Source organism: Equus caballus, chromosome 1, assembly GCF_041296265.1.
Source record: "Equus caballus isolate H_3958 breed thoroughbred chromosome 1, TB-T2T, whole genome shotgun sequence".
Lineage (NCBI taxonomy): Eukaryota > Metazoa > Chordata > Mammalia > Perissodactyla > Equidae > Equus > Equus caballus.
In genome coordinates, this window is record NC_091684.1 from 2,687,120 (window position 1) to 2,706,043 (window position 18,924).

The window sequence follows — 18,924 nt, forward strand, 5'->3', positions numbered from 1 at the left end:
CTTCCTTAAATGTTCGGTAGAATTCACCATTGAAACCATCTGGACCTGGTGCTTTCTGTTTTGGAAGACTATTAATTGTTGATTCAATTTCTTTAATAGTTATGCGTCTATTCCAATTATCTATTTCTCCTTTTGTGAATTTTGGTAGACTGTGCCTTTCAAGGAATTGGTCCATTTCCCGTAAGTTATCAAATTTGTGGGCATAGAGTTCTTCATAATATTCCCTTGCTATCCTTTTAGTGTCCATATAATTAGTAGTGATGGCCCCTCTTTCATTTCTGATGTTAGTGGGTTTATGTCTTCTCTCTTTTTTTCTTGTTTAGCTTGGCTAAAAGCTTATCAGTTTTATTGATATTGTGAAAAGGGAAAGCAAAAACAAAACAAAACAAACCCAAGCTTTGATTTCTTCGATTTTCAGACATTTTTTCCCATTGAAAATGTCACGATTTCTGCTCTAATTTTTATTATTTTATATTTCATTATATTCTGCTTCCTTTAGGTGTACGTGGTTCTTCTTTAGGTTTCTAAGATGGACGCTTAGATTATTGATTTTATATCTTTCTTTTTTCATAATATATACATTCAATGCTATAAATTTCCCTCTAAGCAGTACTTTCACAGCCTCCCACAAATTTTGATAAGCTGTGTTTTCATTTTAATTTGGTTCAATATCTTTTAAAATTCATCTCTAGACTTTTTTGACCCTAGAATTATTTAGAAGTGTGTTTTTTAATCTCTTGATATTTTGGGATTTTCCAGTTATCTTTCTGTTGTCGATATCTACTTGAATTCCATTGCAGTCTGAGAGCACACACAGTATGCATACTTCTAAATGTTTTAAGGTGTGTGTTATGGCCCAGAGTGTGGTCTATCTTGGTGAATGTTCCACATGAGCTCGAGAAGATCTGTATTCTCCTGTTGTTGGGTAGGTTATTCTATAAATGTCCGTGAGATCCAGTTAATTGATGCTGTTGAGTTCAACTATGTCCTTACCAATTTTCTGCCTGCTGGGTCTGTCCATTTCTGATAGGGGGTGTTGAAGTCTCCAACTCTAACCCTTTATCATTATATATTCCTTGTTTATTCCTGATAATTTTCCTTGATCTGAATTCTGCTCTATCTGAAATTAATGTAGCTACTCTTACTTTCTTTGGATTAGCGTCAGTGTAGAATAACTTTCTCCATCCCTTTACTTTCAATCTATCTGTGTCTTTATATGTAAAATGAATTTCTTGTAGACAAGATATAGTTAGGTCTTGTTTTTTTATCCACTCTGTCAGTCTCTGTCTTTTTTTTTTTTGACGTATTTAGACGATTGATGTTTAAAGGCAGTATTGATATAGCTGGGTTAATATCTGCCACATTTGTTACTGTTTCCTATTTGTTGCCCTTGTTCTTTGTTTCTTTTTTTGTCTTCTCTGGTTTTAATTGAACATTTGGTATGATTCCATTTTTTCTCCTCTCTTAGCATGTTAATTCTTCTTCTTTTTCACTTTTTTTAGTTGTTGTCCTAGAATTTGCAGTACACGTTTACAACTAATCCAAGTATTCTTTCAAATAACACTGTAACACTTGCTGGGCAAGGCAAGCATCTTATAACAGAGTATTCCCAATTCTTCCCCCCAACCCTTATAACATACAGTCATTCATTTCATGTGTCCACATCCAATAGTCACCCAGCACGTTGTTGCTGTTATTGTTTTGAGCAAACAGTTATCTATTAGATCAACTAAGAATGGGAAAAACGAGAGGTTTTATTTTGCCTTCACTTACTCCTTCTAGAACGCTCTTCCTTTCTTTGGGTAGGCTCCAGCTTCTGACCTCTATCATTTTCCTTTCTCGGTGAAGAGCTTTTAACATTTCTTCAAAGGTAGGCCTACTGGTGAGAAATTCCCTGAGTTGTTGTTTGTCTCAGAAAGTCTTTATTTCTCCTTCACTTTTGAAGGATAATTTCACTGGGTACAGAATTTGAGGGTGTTTTTTTCTTCCAACATGTGAAATATTTCGCTCTGCTCTTGTCTTGCTTGCATGGTTCCTGAAGCGAGGTCTAAAGTCGTTCTTATCCTTGTCCTAATTTTGCTTTTTTACCTGTCAATATTTGGTTGAGCTTCACTTTGTGTAGTTTGCATCATTGAAGCAATAGGTGTAATGGACATGTTTCCACCCACCATCCTGTTATTCCTTCCATGAGCATCACCTGGCAGGTGAGGGGAGGAGCCATGGAAATAAGGCTGGGGAGGTGGCTGGGCCCAGCCTACAAAGGATCCCCACATAATTTTGTGGCCACTGGGAGCCAGGATGGGTTTAACTCACTTGCTTTGTCCCCATTTTACAGATGGAGAAGGAACACAAGTATTGCCTGGGTGCGGAAGCTGGAGGGCAAACCTCATACCTGTCCATCACCAAGACTTCTTACTGTGCTCACAGCTCTCGCTTGTCCATGAGGACATACTCTCCTCCCTCCCCTAATGTCTTCCTAGTTATCCTTCCATGATTACACACCTTATTTCCACTAGCTGGTGCGCTCTGAGTGAGGCAGGGACTCTGCCTGTCTTGACTAGTCATCTCAGCATTGATGCAATGCTAGGAGGCTGCCCAGTCTTCCCAGCCCTGTGGGGCCACGCCTGGGCGACAGTGGCTGAACCCCGACAGCCCAGCCTGGCTGCGGGGGCCAACCTGTCTTCTTCCAATGCTGTGGGCGTTATCTCCTGCATCAGCACCTTTCCTGTGGGCCCTCCACCGAGCCTAGGATGATGATTGAACATTAGCACCGCACCCTGTGTCTTATCAAATAAGTGTCATAATGCAGATTAAAGGCTCGGAACGTGTTCTGGAAAAACAGGAACTTCGAGTCCATTATATTTACCCTGTAGGCTAATGATGTTTTGCTAGTGTCACATGCTGCATAAACCATGAACTTTCTTCTCTCTAGGCTGCGAGAGTGAAGCACGTTCTACAAACCCAACTGAGTGAACACACACACACACACACACACACACACACGCACACGCGCACGCGGGGGTGGGAGGGAGCCTCCACGGTTCAGCAGAGGGCTTTCTGGTGGGCTGCTTGACTTCCAGGGCCCTTCTTTCCCAGCGTCTTGGTTAACGGTGCTGTGAGCTACAGGGAGTAACAATGGAGACCCTTTCTGTGTCCCTCCTGGAACGTGAACTAGTGTTTCCACTCCTCACGTGGCCTTGGCGAGTCTCACAGATTGTATTGCCGTTGGTATTTCTAGAACATCATTTTGAGAGGAAGATGAAAACACTTCAGCGTTACAGGTTAATCTATGGCGGGAGTGTTTTCGGTGTCGAGGCCTCTGTGTTACACTTAGGAGGGACCCTGCTCTGCTGTTCTCGTGTCCGTCAGCTCCCCCAGTGGTGGGAGCTGCTGGGAGGCCCTCCGTCCTCCCCTCTCTTTACTGTTTTCAGTGTCTCTGGTGCGAGTGCCTTTGGCAATGACTGCAGCTTTCTGGCTCTTTCTCTCTCCTTCCATCTCCCGCCCTCCATCTCCTTCTTCCCCGGGACCCTCCTCCACCGAGGGCAGTGCTCTCCTGCAGCCTGTGTGTCCGGAGCCTTAGATTTCAGCTCGTGGCTCAGCTCAGTGCAGGCAGCTGGGTGTCGAGGGGCAGGACGGAGTCTGTGTGGAGCTGTGGCCCTGAGCCCCACCCAAGCCCGCACGGCCACAGCTGCCCGGGGCCTGAAGGTATCCCAGCAGCCATGGTCCTGGGGCCAATGGCTGTGATCCTTCTAGAACTCTCTGTGGGAAGCTCTTGGGTCCCCCCCAGCAGGACAGAAAATCTTCAGAGCTATCAGACTTCAACGAAACACAAGCTTTAGTTCCCTCGGTTGGAGAGGTCGCCCACCTTGTGAATCGTTATGTTATCAACTATAAATTGAGAAAAATGTCAAGGAGAACAATGCAGGTGTCATGAGATGGGACAATGCCTTCTATTAATGGCTGACACCAGACTGCCTCTCAGGAGGGTAATCGTGTATTTGGGGAAAAGTAACAAGTGCAGGGCAGGAGGAGAAGAACGCAGGACCTGGATGTGGGTGCAACTGTTGGGCATGAGGCTGGGGTAGGCCCCTGGGCTTCTGGAGCAGAAGGACAGGGACAGGAGGGAGAAGAGCCAGCAGGGGGAGGACTCTCTGCCAGGGCCTCCTCCACCCAGGGCCCCTCGAAGCTCCGAGAAAGTGATGACTGTCCTGCGCAGACCTGTGAAGGGACCCCTCTCTGGTGGGGATGAGGCAGGAGGAACAGAGCCTTCTCGGCAAGGTGGAGGAGCTGGGCCTCCAAGAGAACTCACGGAGGAAGCTCCAAGGCTTGGAAAAAGTCTCAAGGCCACTTGGTGAAACTGGGGGCCGACTTGCTTTAACTCGACTCAGCCAGTTGTCTGTTTGCAAAAGTAGTTAGAGAATGCGTCATACAGTCCCTCCTGTAGGTGACATCTCTGATGCTTGGGTCGCCATGGTAACAGGTGCTTCAGTTTTTCAGGAAATGAGAGTGACTCCTTGTCCAGTTTAGGCCGGTAAAGACCACCAACTCATCAAGTGGGCCTGCGCGGGTGACCGATAGGTGACCCTTTGACATCAGGCGTCCGAAAACTTCACCCTCAGATCATGCTAATGCTACCATTTTGTGAACATGCGTCCTATGAAGAGGCGTGGAATCGGACTACGCCTGCACAGATCATCAATTACCTCACTTCTCATACTTCCAGTCATCTATCCCCACGCTTCAGACCACTTTGCCCCTCTATCCCATAAATATCCCAAAACCCCATTTTTCAGGAGATGAATTTGAGATTTATTCTCCTATCTCCTTGCTTGGCTGCCTTGTGAATAAACCCTTTCTCTGCTGCAAACTCGTGGTCTCGGTGATTGGTATATTGTGCAGCGGGCAAAATGAACCTGGTTCAGTAACATTGGCACTGGGGACTAGGCCAAATTTAACAAGACCCACGAGGAGCATGGGGGTCTCAGCTAACATCAGAGCCGCTCAGGATTTCTTTCTGTCAAATGGCAGCTGTATATCCTAAATATTTAGATGGAGAGCTATGATTAAAACTACTTGCCACTGCTATGGGGTGTGTGTGTGTGTGTGTGTGTGTGAGCACAATTATATAATTTTATATGAAGCCAACACAAATTGAATGGATATCTTTTTGCAAATAGTTACCCTGTTAATTAATTATAAGCAATGGGAAACCAATTCTCAAGAAAAAAAAAGCCCTGGGGCTGCCCAGTGGCAGAGTGCTTAAGTTTGTGTGCTCCGCTTCAGTGGCCGGGGGTTCCCAGGTTTGGATCCTGGGTGTGGACCTAGCACTGCTCGTCAAGCCATGCTGAGGCAGCGTCCCACATAAAATGGAGGAAGATTGGCACAGGTGTTAGCTCAGTGACAATCTTCCTCAAGCAGAAAGAGGAAGATTGGCAACAGATGTTAGCTCAGGGCCAATCTTCCTCACAAAAACAAAAGCCCTGGTCTGTCATGTTTGCCAGTTTCCATAGTGCAAATATGTGTGCCATGGCCAGGGCAAGCTGCCCATGTGACATCTGTGAAGGTGGAGTTGGTCACCATCCACCATCGACACCCACAGCCTGGCTCCAGCACGCCCTCATCCTCAGAGCCTGGAAAGCACCTGTTGATTTGGGCGTCAGGCTCCACAGCGCAGAGCCGGCCTTAGACACAGTGCCGGGACCGTGAGCACAGGCCTGGGGGCCTGAGGGCTCTGGGCTCATCCTCACCAGCTCTGTGAGCTTCACCTCTTGGAACCTCACTTGTCTCTGAAATGGGTCATCACAGTGTGGCCCCCAATGTTGCCGTGAGCCCTCGCTGCGTATCAGTACTTGTCATTGTTGGCGTTCAGTAATCCCTAAATGTCAGGGAATAGGCCCAAATACCGAATGGGTGCAGACAGTTTCAGATAGGTAGGGACAGGACAGAGGCCCACGTGCCTGTGAGATTCACATGTATGGGCAGAGATTTGGAGCAATTGACAATTGATGGAGGGAAGAAATTCCTCCCATCCAGGGTGACTCGGGTAACCCTCCCATGACACGGAAGCCTGACTTTAGTGGGTGACTGCCGCCCTGTGCCCGGGGCCACTCCTTCTGAGAAGGGGGAGCCACGCTGATGCTCTCCATGTCAAAGCAGGCTCACATGCGCTTACACCAGGAAGGTCATCGGCTTCTGTTCGCCGGCATTTTCACAATGCAAACTTTTTCTGCACTTATCTTTTGAAAATCCGGGCCAAAGACCCTTGAGGGAATTAGCTCCTGCTTCTCCCAGGTGCCGCAGGCGGTGGGGACGCCAGCCTGAGCCCCGAGCCTCAGGCTGGTGAGGACGTTTCAGGAAGAGATGAGCTTCTGAGCTGGCGGGCTGAGTACAGCGTTGCCCTCCCGATGTGCATGGGCCCTGTCCAGTTATTGCGGGCCTGGACAGCACAAGAGGTGGAGGAAGGAGAGCTCCTCCTGTTCTCAGACCTGCAGACTGCAGATCTTAGACTCCTCAGTCTCCATGATTGTATGAGCCAACTCCTTATAGTAAATCTCTTTCTATAGATATGGGGGGAGAGAGAAGTGCATATATAGAGAGATATATATGTAGAGAAAGGGATATATGTATATATATCCATATATATATGGAGAGGGATATCTATATATAGAGAGAGACACATATATCTATATATCTATATCTATCTTATCTATCTATCTGAGAGACATATATACAGAGAGAGGAGAGAGAGATCTACATATATATATCTTATCTATCAATCAATTATCTATCTATCTATCTATCTCTTTCCTAATAGTTCCGTTTCTCTGGAGAACCCTGATTGATACAGTGACCAACTGTCCTAGTTTGCCAGGACTGAGGGGTTCCTGGGATGTGGGACTTTCAGTGCTGAAACCAAGACAAGAGAGGCCTGCCTTGTGGCTGAGTGGTTAAGTTCATGTGCTCTGCTTTGGCAGCCCAGGGTTTCCCTGCTTCAGATCCTAGGCACAGACCTAGCACTGCTCATCAAGCCATGCTGAGGCAGCGTCCCACACAGCAGAACTAGAAGGACTTGTAACTAGAATATACAACTATGTACTAGAGGGCTTTGGGGAGAAGACGAAGAAGAAGAAAAAAGATTGGCAATAGATGTTAGCTCAGGGCCATTCTTAAAAAAAAGACTAAACTGGACAAGACCCAGGCAAACCAGGATAGGTGGTCACCTAATTTTAGAAAGACTAGAGACAATTAAGAGAAAGGTAGAAAAATGGTTGAAATTGAGGAGCAGGTCTGGGATGAAAGATGAAGGATTTTGTGATGGTGACGCCAAGAGAAGGCAAATGTATTAGTTTCCTGTGGCTTCTGTAACAAATTACCACAAACTGGGGGATTGAAACAACTGAAATGTATCCTGTCCCAGTTCTGGAGGCCAGAAGTCTGAGATCAGGGTGCAGGCAGGGCCGTGCTCCCTCTGGAGGCTCCAGGGGAGGATCCTGCCTGCCTCCACCAGCTGCTGGTGGCCCCAGGCATCGCTGGGCTTGTGGCCCCATCGCTCCAACCTCTGCCTCCTTCTTCACATGGCTTCTCCTGTCCCCTCTGTCTAATCTCCCTTGGATTCTCTTTATAAGGACCTTTTTCGTTGGATTTAGGGTCGCCCGGAATCCAGGACAATCTCATCTTGAGATCCTTAACTTAAACGCATCTGCAAGGACCCTTTTTTCCAATAAGTTCACATTCCCAGGTTCCGGGGTTTAGGATGTGGCTGCATCTTTTGGGGTTCCCCATCCAGCCCGCTGCTGGCAGTGCTGAAGACAGAGGTGGATTAGACTGTGCTCTCCTCAAAGCACTGTCGAGAGCAGATTCGTTTCTATTTAGAGGATGATGTGTTTAGCAGGCAGCAGGCAACACTCCCTAGGCTGCCGGGAGAGAGAGTAAAAATCAACCAGATTCTGGGAAGTGTAGACATGCCTGGACACAGTGTGTCCCCAATCACCACAGGGGTGCTCCCTGTAGTGACAGGACCCGCCAAGCATCACCAGCATCTCAGCAACAGTGCAGGCAGGTTACAGAAGATGTGACATTTGGGTCCCACAGGCGCTGCTTGAGACATGCATGTCATTGGCAGGTCAGAGATCATCAAGCCTAGCCGGTGACCGTCCCCTCCTCTCCTCTGAGCACGGGGGCTCACTGCTGTCCCCTCCACTGTGTCACACCCCACAGCATCCTGCTCACAAGCCAGCATTAAATGCTCTCTTCTCCTCCTCTGGTTCTTTTAACTCTTTCAGGATACCAAAAGCAACGGCTCACAGGAGAAATCGTCTCCCTGAGGAGCCCTGAACCTGCCAGGTCCCCAGCGGGAATGCCCCCTGCTCTCTCCCTTCCCTCTGGCTCCTGCTGCAATGTCACTTTCATTCTAATGAGAAAGCAGAGCAGAGGGAGGAGGCAGAGCAGAGGTGCCTGGGGTCCCGCCTGATGGCCACCTAAGGGGTCAGCGCACCCCCTCCATGCCCACATGGCAGGGCCAGGCATGGAGGCATCCCTGGGCTCAGAGGCGGCAGAGGGATTTCCTGCCAACCATCCTGCACAGAAATCCTGGGGGGCTTCTCTGCTCTGCATTTTTGGGGCAACGGAGCAAGGTCGCGGGACTCCAGAAGATCAGAGCCCGTGTTTCCATGTGTCCATAACAGCGGGGTCTGGAAGAAATCTGCACACACCTTTGGGGAAAATCCTTCCTCTCTAAATTTGATACTCACCTGTGCATTTCTCTGTATTTTGGAACATTGTCAATGATTTGATGTTTCTTATTTTTAAATCAGATATTCAAAACTGAGAAAAATGCTGGCTTATTTTGTGTTCTTTTTTTAAAGAAACATTCACAGATGGGGGTAACTTCATTTGAAAAATAAAAATATTTGTTTCCTGATATTCCATAGTACAGTTTTGTTGTCTAAATTATAAAAATTAAGGCAGATCTAAAGCAGTTTAGACCCCTCATTTCAGCAAAGGGAGCAGAACCGAAGGCAAACAGTTCAGAATATCTTGTAATTTTCCTTTACTGGGAGCCAATTTGAATTTAAATTATGCGCAATAAATGTCAACTCTTCCCCCATTTATCTTAGTAACGTAGGAATTCTATATATTGAAAAAAGATCTTTGTACTTCAAAGGCTCCTTGACAATGTGAGTCTTCGCTTCTCCTCGTGGGAGAAGGTGTCAGCTTGATTGATCAGATGACTTTCAGATGCTGCAGGAAGAAAGGGCCCACCCACCCAACCTCCTCTGAACTGCACCTTTGTGTCTTGTCCTCGGATCTGCCTCCTGCTGGGAAATGCTCTGAGGAGCCCCTTTGTTGTGATAGGCTTCGGGGACACGCCATCCTAAGGGACAAAATGCCCATTAAGTGGAGCAGTTCATTTTCAGGGGGTGATCCTGGGTCTCATGTCGACAAATTCTAATGAACAGAGTTCCAGAATCAATGGAAAACACAGAATGCAAGAATGCGAGCTCTAAAAACATGTCCTGGTATGTGGTCATGACCTCGGGGTGTAGACGTGTTACAGCAGCTCCTGAGAATTACTCTAAAAATGGGTGTGCAATGGGATGCATGTGTGCCCCAGGTGGTCCCCATTTTGGGTGCTTGTGACCGGAGTGCTCAGCCCCGAGCAGGTGCAAGCAGGTGCTGATGTCACACGTCCCACCTCGGGGCACAAGCCTCCAGATCCTGCTCTGCTCCTCCAGCAGGAGGCCCTGGAGCAGATCCCAGCCTGTCCGAGTTGTTTCTTCATCCTTGGCAGATGGAACAACTCCCCCAGTCCTGCTGCCACGAGGGGTTGTGAGGTCAGAAGCAAAGATGACCGACAGCTCTGAGAGCTGTCACGTATGTCTAAACGCAGGCTGTTTTATGATCCAGCCTAAGAGAGGTGGGAAATCATGTCACAGCCCCCATCCCTCCTTCAAAGTGGAAGTAAGTATGGAGAAGCCGGCAGCCCGGGCCCTGGCTGCCCTGCCTGCTGACCCTAGCGCCCGCGGTGATGGAGGAGCCAGGCCTGGTGCCTTTCTTTGGCAACCTGCTGCCCTCTGCTGGCAGAGCCTGGAGAAGCAGGACCGCTGTGCAGACAAGCAAGCGTTGGCTCTGGGGAGGCAGTTGTCATTTCTGCGAGGGGTGTGAAATCTCTCAGGTGACACTACGCCGGGGTACCCCCCGTCCACCCCGGAGCCCAGTCAGCACCCTGGGTCAGCACCAGGCCCAACGGTCCCTGCCTTCTGAGATTTGGCCCCAGGAGCCCATCAGCCCATCCCTTCTCGCCCCGGAGTGTCTGGGTCGGGTGGCACCTGCATCTTGGCACTCCCTGCAGACCCCAGCAGGTGGCTGGAGCTCCCCTGCGTCCTCCTCACTTTTTGTGACTCTTCAGGTGAAGGTTTTCCAAATATATCCTCAATTCAAGACATCTGTCCAAGTTCCACGTTGCCTATAGAAGAAACGCAGCAAAGAAACGGGGCTGACATCCAAAAGGAAGAAAAAGCAATTGAAAATCTCCACTGCAGCCTCTGGGAAGCATGGAGACGCAACTGGGCCGCACGCTGCGCAGCAACGTGTTGTTGGAGTCTTCTTTATCTGTCTTCCCGCTAAGCTTGGTGCCTTTCCAAACGTCAACCAAACTCCTAGACTCAGGCAGGGCTGGCTGCAGTCTCCTCACCCCTCTGTGTGTCTAGATCTGTCATTTCCTCCTCAACGCTCATCCTTTCTCATGCTGACTGCAGTAAACTGAGAGTGGCTCCCAAAGATATGTCACGTCCTAAACCTTGGAACCTGTGAATGTGGCCTTATTTGGAAAAAGGGACTTTGCAGATGAGATTAAGCTAAGGATCTCGAGATGAGGAGGTCATCCTGCATTATCCAGGTGGCCCTAAATGCCATCACTAGTGTCCTTATTAGAGAGAGGCAGAGGGACACAGACACACAGAGGGGAGGCCATGTGAAGACAGAGGCAGAGATCGGAGAGACGTGGCCATAAGCCAAGGATGCGAGTAGCCACTGACGCCGGAGGAGACGAGGAAGTGTTCTCCACTCCAGCCTCTGGAGGGAGCACGCCCTGCCGCCACCTCGGTATTTCTCAGTAATACTGATTCCGGACTCCTGGCCTCCAGAACTGTGAGAGAGTGAATTCCTGTTCTTTCAAGCCCCTAATTTGTGCTGATTTGTTATGGCGGCCACAGAAGACTCATACGCCAGACTATCTAACTTCTCTGAGCTTCCCCGTATATTTTGGATACAGGTACTTTATTAGATATGTCCTTTGAAAATATTCTCTTCCGGTCTGTGGGTTGTCTTTTTATTCTATTAACAGCATTTTTCACAGAGCAGAAGTTTTTTAATTCTGATGAAGTGCAAATTATACCTTTTTCTTTCATGGAGCGTGCTTTTAGTGTCTCTGAAGAGTCACCTGCAAACCCATGGTCATCTAGATTTCTCCTGTGTTATCTGGAAGGAATTTTATAGTTTTGCGTTTTGCATTTAGGTCTGTGATCCATCTTGAGTTAACTTTTGTGAAGAGTGTAAGGTCTGTGTCTAGATTCATTTTTCTGCACGCAGATGTCCAGTGGTTCCAGCGCTATCTGGAAGTGTTGAAAAGACTATCTTTGCTCTGTTGAATTGCCTTTGCTCCCTCGTCAAACATCAATTGACTATATTTACGTGAGTGTATTTCCAAGATCTGTCTTGTGTTCCATCGATCAATTTGTCTGTGCTTTCACCAATGCCCCGCTGTCTTGATCACTGGAGCTTTATAGTCAGTCTTGGAGTTGGGTAGTGTCAGTCCGCCAGCCTTGCTCTTCTCCTTCAACATTGAGTCGACTATTCTGGGTCTTTTGCCTCTCTATAGAAACTTTTTCTTTGCGATTCTCTACAGAGACAATCATGCCATTTGTGAACAAAGAGAGTTTTGTTTCTTCCTCCCCGATCTGTATCTGTTTATCTTCTTTTCTTGGCTTACTGCGTTAGCCAGGACTTCCAGGATGAAGTTGAACAGGAGTGGTGGGAGGCAACATCCTTGCTTGTCCCTGATGTTAGCGGGAGGCGTCTAGTTTCTTCCCACTAGGCCCTTGTAGATGTCCTCTATCAAATTGGGGGAGTTTCACTGCATTAAATATTTAATAAGTTACTATGAGAAGTTCCTCTCTTTTAAATCAATTTAATAAGTTGTTGTCCAGACTTAGTGGTGGGGCGTGTCTTAGGAAACGTCTCCCCACAGTCCTGCTCTGCAGATGCCCCTGCCTTCCCTCTCTGCTCCGGGACCCCTCCTCCCTCCACTCAGACCCGCCAGCTCCCTCTGCTGAGGCCCCCCTCCCACACCCCTCCACAGCACCCAGGACCCCCAGCCTTCCCCCTGATCGCTGGTTCCTTTGCTCTCCTTGCCCTCTGCCTCTTGAGCCCTTCCTCAATTTGGAAAAGTTGCCAGACCCTTGAAGAGGCACGGTTGGATTGAATCAAACTACCTTTTTTTTTTTTTAAAGGAAAAATTGCCTTTCTAAAGTAGATTTAAGAGATTGAACTCTGTGTGCTGGGCATTGTAATACCTTGTTAGGCTTGTGCTATTTGTGGGGCAACTTCAAGGTGCATCTCGGGTAGTGTGTTGGCCAGGGCTCAGAGACACCCCACCCAGAGGGAGCCCCCTGCCCACCGGGGGTCTCGGGAGGCAGTGGAAGGTGGGCCTGGGCAGAGACTGCTTGTGGGGGCACAGCTGGCCTAGCGGGACAGGGGAGGACACTGAGCCACAGCAAAAGGCCACACAGCTAATAGGGGCTGGCAGGCTCTGAGCCCGAGACCTGGAGCTGGAGCAGGGGAAAATGCCTCCTCATGTCCTCCCTCCAAGCCGAAACTTCTCTCCATCAGCTCCAAGGGGAGGGTGGTGGGTCAGCTGGGACAGGGGTGGGGCGGGGTCTGCAGTCCCCTTCTTCTCCCGGCCACAGGGACAAGAGGACCATGGCCCCTGTGGGGGGAGGGGGCAGGGAGCACCGTGTCCCCTCCGACTGCAGGAAGGAGGACCCACTTCAACCCCCTCGAGCTCCACCCTTGTACCTGGGGTCCAGGATCCTGGACCTGGAATTGACCACCCTGGGGCCCAGGACCTGGCCCAGAATTGGCCACCTTAGGCCCAGGACCCCTGCTCCTGGCGAGCAAGGAGGAGAGCCACGCTTCCCCAGCCAGCCCCTCCCTGAAGGCTTTGCTGCCTCATTTCCTGGGCCCTCAAGGCCACCCTGGGAGGAAGTCCTCTACTGACAACCCTGGGGCTCAGGAGGGGACGGCATCGTTGACCAAGGTCCCAAGTAGCACCGAGCTGCAGAGCCTCTGCTGAAGGCTTCGTGACAAAGACCATTGCTGCCAGGATGAAGGAAGCTGCTGAGCACATCCAGGTCCTGTGTTCTTCTCCTCCTGCCCTGCACTTGTTACTTTTCCCCAAATACACGATTACCCTCCTGAGAGGCAGTCTGGTGTCAGCCATTAATAGAAGGCATTGTCCCATCTCATGACACCTGCATTGTTCTCCTTGACATTTTTCTCAATTTATAGTTGATAACATAACGATTCACAAGGTGGGCGACCTCTCCAACCGAGGGAACTAAAGCTTGTGTTTCGTTGAAGTCTGATAGCTCTGAAGATTTTCTGTCCTGCTGGGGGGACCCAAGAGCTTCCCACAGAGAGTTCTAGAAGGATCACAGCCATTGGCCCCAGGACCATGGCTGCTGGGATACCTTCAGGCCCCGGGCAGCTGTGGCCGTGCGGGCTTGGGTGGGGCTCAGGGCCACAGCTCCATACAGACTCCGTCCTGCCCCTCGACACCCAGCTGCCTGCACTGAGCTGAGCCACGAGCTGAAATCTAAGGCTCCGGACACACAGGCTGCAGGAGAGCACTGCCCTCGGTGGAGGAGGGTCCCGGGGAAGAAGGAGATGGAGGGCGGGAGATGGAAGGAGAGAGAAAGAGCCAGAAAGCTGCAGTCATTGCCAAAGGCACTCGCACCAGAGACACTGAAAACAGTAAAGAGGGGGAGGACGGAGGGGGCTCCCAGTAGCTCCCACCACTGGGGGAGCTGACAGACACGAGAACAGCAGAGCAGGGTCCCTCCTAAGTGTAACACAGAGGCCTCGACACCGAAAACACTCCCGCCATAGATTAACCTGTAACGTTGAAGTGTTTTCATCTTCCTCTCAAAATGATGTTCTAGAAATACCAACGGCAATACAATCTGTGAGACTCGCCAAGGCCACGTGAGGAGTGGAAACACTAGTTCACGTTCCAGGAGGGACACAGAAAGGGTCCCCATTGTTACTCCCTGTAGCTCACAGCACCGTTAACCAAGACGCTGGGAAAGAAGGGCCCTGAGGTTTGGGACAGGGTCTCTGCTGCTGGTTTATGGCCGTATGGTCAGTCCTGATGCCATGTTGGTGGAGTTCCCTGGTGAGCACAGCGGGGCTTCTGAGTAAAAGGGGACCCTAACTCCAGCCTGGTCCCAGGACAGAAGCCCCCTCAGGCTAGGGGACAGTATCTCAATACCTAGGGTAGCCCATCCTCTCTTCCCTAGAGACCTGGATGACTGGGGTTGGGGTCGTGCCAACACAGAGGATTGGGGATGGGCCACCTGCGGCAGCCCCGTGGGAGACAAAGCTTCACTTCTGTCATGGGGCCTGGGTCTGTCCCCCAAAGAAACAAACATGCAAAACAGGGGGCGACTCTCTTTCCCTCAAGGCAGAAGGACCTGAAGGTGCGGAGGACCATGGCCTCTGGCTCAGTGCCCCTAAGATCCGGTTGCAGGGTGTGATTCTGACATCCTCAGCTTCACTACTTTATCCTCCTCAGGGAGAGAGGAGGTGGGGTCCAAACAGCCTTCAGGCAGGTGGTGTAGACCAGCCCTGAATCATTTAGATTTAAGACACGCTTGGAAGGCAAACACCCTCCTGGGATGGTCTGGGAACCTGCCTCTTCAAGGGAAGAAAACCCCACTCAGTGCTGAGCCCTCTTCACCCTGGAAACACCATGTGGAGAGACACCCCACGCCCAGAGAGCGACGCCCCCCGGGCCGGGGTGGGGCAGGGTCCGGATCCGCCAGCAGAAAGTCAGGAGCAGATCCCGAGGCTGTCTGCTGACCACCTGGCTCCCCTTCGGGGACTCCAGCAGGACATTGGGGTGTGCGTGCTGGTTGGCGTGTGTGCAAACGGCCCAAGCACTCAAATAAATACAATTCTAAGGAAGATGCAGAATGCACCCTGTCAAAGCAGGACTTAAAGGCAAAGACGACTGATGAGAGACGTGCCACAGGGGGGCGCTCTTGCTCCTCATTTCAAAGGTTGGGAGCCAGCTGCATCCTTCAAGGTAACCTTCATTTTTGTTGGACTTTTGCTAATTTGTCTGCAGGAGAATAACAAGAGGATATCTAAAATGAGGTCCGCTGTTGTGGAAACTGACCAGGACTTTCAGGTGATATTTCCACGATTATTCCCTCCCCTCCCCAACTTCATCGCCTCTTTTTAACGTCCACTGTGTTAGAGACGAGAAAACGGAGGCACTTGCCTGTCCTCCTTTGAAAGGAAAAAACCCAAAGAAAATGCCCACCTCTCATGAGTCTCACGAGCACTAGGTCTTTCCGCTAAGGTGGCCGCCGGGGAACAAAGTTCCCGTCTCTGAAGGAGACGCTGCTGAAACCCTCCCTCGGCTGCGTCGTTCTCACTGTGGGGCGGTTCCACTCGAGCTCTGGGAAGAGGGTGTCAGGAGACTGTCACCAGTGAGTCCTCAAAGGTTTATGGTGAGAGGTTTGAGCTTTTCTTCCATATTCCTGTCACAAAATCAGGCCGGTAAATCGAGAGAAAGGAAGAAAGTTTATCAACCATCTGTGTCCCTGCTGGTGGGATGCTGGACATCTTCCTCCTGGTCTTCCTGGGTTCCGCGTTTTGCAGCATTGCTGGAGCAGTGCTGGGCATGCGTGGGAGTGTGGGCACATCCTCATGAACAAGGAGCCCCAGGGAGGGCCCCGGGAACCCCACAGACCGGCAGAACCATCCGTCCACCATTTTCTAGGAAAAATTGCCTTTGGTTTGCCTTCATTTAGATTTCCAGCACTCCGAGGGGAACGAAGCCATGTTCTAGCACAGAGGAGAGAGACACCAAAGAAACTAGACAGGAGGAGCCAAGATGAGGCGTTTCCTTTTGGGGAGGTGAGTGGTTGGGGATTGAGGTCCAAGCCAGCCCCCCCACTTTCACCTTGTGGAGAAGGACAGAACCTCTGAGAGCTCCCTGCCCCAGCACTGGGCCTGGCCTGGGCACCTTGTCCTCACACTCAACCCAGGCCTCCCTGGGGGGAGATGGCCAGGGCGCAGGGTGGGAGACAGCCAAGGTATAGGGCCCAGGGTGCAAGATGGCCAGGGTGCAGAGGGGGAGATGGCCAGGGCCCAGGGTGCAAGATGGCTAAGGTGCATGGCAGGGAGTTGGCTAGGGTGCATGGCGGGGAGACGGCCAGGGTGCATGGTGGGGAGATGGCCAGGGTGCATGGTGGGAGATGGCCAGGGTGCAGGTTGGGAGAGGGCGAGGATGCAGGGTGGGAGATGGCCAGGGCCGAGGGTGGGAGATGGCCAGGAGAGTGGAAATGATCCAGCGCTCTTGGAAGAAGCCACAGACCCTCAGGGCCTCTTCCTTCCATTCCAGGGACCAGGCATGGGGAGTGTCCTTGGAACAACCAGGAGCAAAGCTCACATTTCCAACTCCAGTTTCCAGGGTTCCTCCATTGCCTGGTCAGTCCGCATTCCCGCCATGCCTGGTGCCATTGTTTGCTCAGGATAAAGTTCCCTGGGAGGGCTGGGGCACCACATTGGGCTTCCTGTGTGTGAGCTGCTCTGATTTGTCCTCTGTGCGTGTCCTCAGCCTCCTCCCTGGCCAGCGGGGCTGCTCATCATCTTCTGGCTAATTAGAGTGGACTGCACACCTCGGGGAAGCGTGCCACCACCAGCCCTCCGGGTCACACAAACGGAGCAGCGAGGGGGGCAGTAACGGGACCCCGAGGCTGAGCAAGCTGCCCCCTGGATCCTGTGGTCGCAGGGCCACCTCTGCATGAAGGCCGGGAGCCTCCTGATAGGTCTCCTTTCCTCATGAGGTTCAGGGTTTGAGATGATCTCTGATGGGTTGGGAGTGTCCCTATTGAGTAGGACCCGGGCCGTCAGAGGGAACTGGAGGCAAGGGGGAGCCTAGTGTCTGGCTGGGGGAACAGGCTGGTCCTGGTGCAGTGTGGTGACACGGGGGGCCTTGGGGAAATGGCTGGTGGTCAGTGTGGACCAGGAAGGCCAAGGCTGGGCACCTCATGACCCCGCAGGGCCTGGGCTCAGAGTCCCCAGGGGCCATAGAGGGCTCCGTGAGCCAGAGTGGACCATGGGTCTTATCTCCCACAGTGACGCCTGATGGCAGCAGGGGACAGCAGCGGATGATTTAGAAACAATGCCTCTTAGGTTCCCTAGGGTTCAGTCTGAGATGGAGATGCTGGACATCCTGGCGTGACATTATTTGGACAATTAAAATCGAGGTGATTGTCATTATATCTCAAGAGCAGCACATAGTTTCGTGTTTTCCTCCAGACTGTGAACAACTGGAGGGCCAGGGTAGGACTCTGCTTCTTCACTTCCTTGGGGGTGAATATGGAGGAACCCCCCTCCACCCCAGTGAGCCCCTGCCAGTGAGCCCCTGCCAGTGAGCCCTGGAGTCTCCCCAGTGTGGGACACACATTTGCAGGACAGGAGCGGACCCTGCACAGACCCTGGGCCCAGGGGTGAGCTGTGCTCTGTGCTGCCATTTGTCTCGGCTCCCAGCCAGCCCAGCTGGTTTCCTCTTGTTAGACTGGCCTGTGAGGAGTTTCAAAATCTGCAGCTGAAAGAGCGAGTGTCCTGTGTTGTGAACAAGACACGCGAGTGCTTTGTAGCCTGACTACCTTCTTCTGACACCTCTTCATCATCCAGGCTCTAAACACACAGATTTCAAGTAGGTTTTGGAAATTTCTTCATTAGACCTGAAGATTCATTTCTCTCTAATTTGGTGCGCATTTTGTGTTCAACTTTGTAACACTTGTCATTGTAGCCCCAACTATCAAAGTCAAGGAGAAAATAATTGATTTGGAAAAACGAGACTCCGTAAATAATATAAATCACAGTAAATGAGTAATTTGGCCACATTTGCAGAACATCGAGGCCTCCAATGCTGGCTGGGAATGGTGCCCTGCCATCGTCACTTGTCGGCCGTAGAGGACATCAATTATTTGCCCTGGGGGCAGCAGGTGCTGAGGCCGAGTTGTCCCGTGACTCGGGTTGTCCCGAGACTCGACCGCAGCACAGGTGACGGCAGCGGTGTTTGCCTCTGAACATGCGAAGGCGCGGTGCGGGGGCGTGGAAACGCTCCCATGTTGGGAGTTGTCTTCACCTCATCATTGCCTGCAGGGATGTGGGGAGGAAACACTGTGTCCTGCGTCCCCCTGCTCGGCCCACCTTCAGTCTCTGCTTCTCAGGCTGGACTGCTGCCCTCCATTCCGGGCGTCCCAAGGCTCAAAACGCATCTGGATAAAAATGATGCATCTTCTTGGAGCACCATCTTACTCCCTGGAAATTCACGTCAGCAGTATTTTCTATACTAAATGAGTGAGTGTGTTAGACGTAGGACAGAATATTGGCAATTTTAAAAAGTAGTGAATAAAATGTCTGGGATGTTTTCTGCTTGTGGCCGGCAGCTCCAGGCCACACCCAGAGCCCTGGTGGGCAAGTTGACTTGCCTCCAAATGGGAGAAAGTCCTGGCAGCCTGAGTTAGGTGTTAGGCTGCTTGGCACGGCCCTGGGGCCCTGTCTCTTCTCCGTGGGCGATCTTAGGCGAGTAGCTCCGTGTCTGAGATCCTTGGCTTCCCTGGC

The 18,924-nt window shown here is 50.8% G+C and overlaps 1 long non-coding RNA gene across 1 annotated transcript in view; it reads left to right on the top strand.

Moving 5' to 3' along the window:
- Positions 1-18,924, top strand: part of LOC138920471 (uncharacterized) — a 155,243-nt gene that overhangs the window by 8,837 nt on the left and 127,482 nt on the right. The window lies entirely within an intron of this gene.